Genomic DNA, 3,340 nt, shown 5'->3' on the forward strand with positions numbered 1-3,340 from the left:
TGCAAAACACCTTGCAAAATAAATGTAGTGCCAGTATAATATAGTAGACCAGACTCAATTCCATGATAAAAGGTTATTTTAAGTTTTACCTCATTAAAAACCTATGGGCGAGATTCAATTTAAGGAGAGAAAACAGTTCTCCTAATTCAGTTCAAGTTTTGTTCCCATAGACTTCAATAGAGTTCAATAGAGATTCTCTCATTGAATTGCATCTGGCTCTATGGAACCATCTAGAATTGAATTAGGAGATAAGCTTTCCTCCTCAAATTCAATCTGGCCTACAATTCCATAGAATACTGTATATAACTAGATAAATTGTCTATATATGTTGTCTAAAATAGAAACTATCATTTAGTTTCAATATCAGTTGTATTTATATAACCCCCTAAAACAGGGCTTCATGTATAGTACTTCCATCCTGTTGTCTTGTTTGTTGTATGTATTTATTTATTTATATGGCACCACAATTGGATGCAGTGCTTTTAGATTAATCAATGCTTAAGAGCTAAGAGTTTACAATGCACAGTTTAGATAGGTCCCTGCCCCAAGGAGCTTACAATCCATAAGGAAGAGGAGAACAAACAGAGACAAAAAAGGTGTGGGGTATACTTGCATAGGATAAGGGGCAGATTTATCAAGATGTGAGTTTAGATCTTAATACATAAAAACTCACCCATGTTCTATTCATTCCTATGGAATTTTTAGAAGCATATTTATCAGGGGGTTTAAGTTAGAACTCACCATTTGCTCAATATATTTCCCATCGGAATTACTAGAACATGGGTGAGTATTTATGTATTAAGATCTAAACTCACATTTTGATAAATCTGCCCCTAAATGTGTGTTGCTGCCAAGGAAGGCTAGCAAAGTGCTTCATCTAGTAGGTGGATTTTAAGAAATTTAGAGAAAGTGTGAGTGTGAGAGCTTTTCTGATGCAGAATGGTAGAGCATTCCAGAGGTGGGGTGCAATCGATGAAGTTTTATTCGTGACTATACAGTTCTGGTGAACTATATGGTCAGTAAATTTTTCCTGAGCTGAGCACAAGGCCCAGGAGGGAGTGTATGGGGTGATGAGAGCTGATATAGAGAGGGGAGCAGAAGAATGAAGGCCTCTGAAAGACAGGATAAGAATTTTGTATTTAATGTGCCACTTGACCGGAAGCCAGGAAACAGATATTAGTAGTGAGTTGGGGTTATGATGCGGGTGAGACCATGCGGGCAGCAGGAGTGAGGACTGAATTCAGTGGGTGGTGAATTCAGGGAGCCCAGTCAGTAATATGTTACAGTAATCTATCCTTGAGAGCATAAGTGCCTGGACCAGTGTTTTAGTAGTGTAGGGGTGTATTTTTGCAATGTTTCTTAGAAAGAAGTGGCAGTTTCTGGTGAGAGATGCAATGTGGACTGAATGTGAGAGATGGGTCTAAGGTGACACCCAGACACCTGTCTTGGGGGATGCGATGTAGAGTGACAATTTCAACTGTAATGTTATACAGAGGGAGGGCGCCAGGTGTAGTGGGAATATAAGCAGTTTAATCTTGGACATGTTAAGCATAAGGTGGTGAGCAGTCATCCAAGATGCAACAGCAGTGAGGCATCTCATGATTTTTGCCTAAATAGCAGGGTTTAGATCAGGGCAGGAAAGGAAGATACGTGTGTCATCTGCATAAAGGTGATAGGAGAAACCAAAAGATGTGATGATGACATCAAAAAAGAGAATGCAAAGAGAGAAGAGAAGAGGCCCTAGGAGAGAACCTTGGGGCACCCCAACAGAGAGGTTATGTCAGAAACGGTTACACTGAAGGTTTGCATGGAGAGGTAGGATTCATATAAACAGAACCACTGATACCAAGCGTTTGGAGATTATTTAAAAGAAGACAGTAGTCAACTGTATTGAATGCTGCAGAGAGATTCAGGAGTATGAGTTTGGAATAGTGTCCCAGGTCCTTCGCTTGGATATCATTGATGACCTTTGTTAGAGCTGTTTCAGTAGAGTGACCTGCTTGGAAACCCGACTAGAAGTCGAGAAGATGGTTGGTATGCAGAAGGTTCAGCAGCTGGTTTGAGACAAGCTTGAAAAGGAAAGGCAGAAGTGAGATTGGCCTATAGTTATCAAGAGAAGTCAGATCAGAGGAGAGTTTCTTCAGGATAGGTGTGGCAAGAGCATATTTGAAAGTGGATGGAAATATACCAGTTGAGAGGAAGGAGATGAAAATGTGTGTTAGTGAAGGAACAACAGTGAGCGGCAGATCTTTTAGGAAGTGTGATGTAATAGGATCAAGAGAGCAGGTGGTGGCTGGGGAGGAGAAGAGCAGCTTTGACACTTCATCTTTATTTACTGGGTGGAAGGAGTCAAGGGATGCTTCAGGAAGCTTTGTACTGGGTGGGAGAATATTCATTGGTGCTGGTTTGGAAAGGCTAAGCTACCCCTGCCCTTCATTAAAATTCACCCATTCTTCTGTGTCACAGTGAGCTGAGCTGTGATTGCACTTTCCATGTAGACCAGGGATCCCCAACCTTCTATATTTGCGAGCCACATTTAAATGGAAAAAGAGTTGGGGAGCAACACAAGCATGAAAAAGGTTCCTGGGGGTGCCAATAAGAGCTATAATTGGCTACTTAATAGCCCCTACATGGACTGGCAGCCTACAGAAGGCTCTGTTTGGCATTATCCTTGGTTTTTATGCAACCAAGACTTGCCTGTTTACCAGAAATTCAAAAATGAGCACCTGCTTTGAGGTCACGGGGAGTAACATCCAATGGGTTGGTGAGCAACATGTTGCTCACAAGCCACTGGTTGGGGAACACTGATGTAGACAATGAGAGGAGACCTACTCTAGGTTTGATATAAATATGGAGCTAAGCATTACAGCATACAGAAGGATAGGTTTTACAGCTTTCTATGGGAGTCTCTATGGGATACCAGATCACATGAAATTCAAGAGAACTTTAAAAATGCATGTTGCAAGGCACTTACATGATATAGCAATCAGTGCAGTCCTTCCAGCTGTATTTTCTAGACGTGTCCCTGAATTTTAATGTGATTTGGTCACCGGACTCTGTAGTATATTTCTCCCGCTTTGTGCAAACTATAGTGTAACTAACCATAAAGTGACCCTTTAATGAGCAATATTTTGGTATTTTTGCTGATTATAATTAACTAATTGAAGTGCGCACATCAAAATGAATGGTGGCAGTGTATACTACACATGTTCAGAAGCAATTAAGGCTAATCTGTGTTAAAGTGTTCGACCTTCAAGGAAGATTGTATGCAGCTGAATGAGCATCCAGCATTTCTTTATTAATGTTATTTTCTTTAATTCCCTAGTACACAAAATGGGAA

Source organism: Xenopus tropicalis, chromosome 8 (genome assembly GCF_000004195.4).
Source record: "Xenopus tropicalis strain Nigerian chromosome 8, UCB_Xtro_10.0, whole genome shotgun sequence".
NCBI lineage: Eukaryota > Metazoa > Chordata > Amphibia > Anura > Pipidae > Xenopus > Xenopus tropicalis.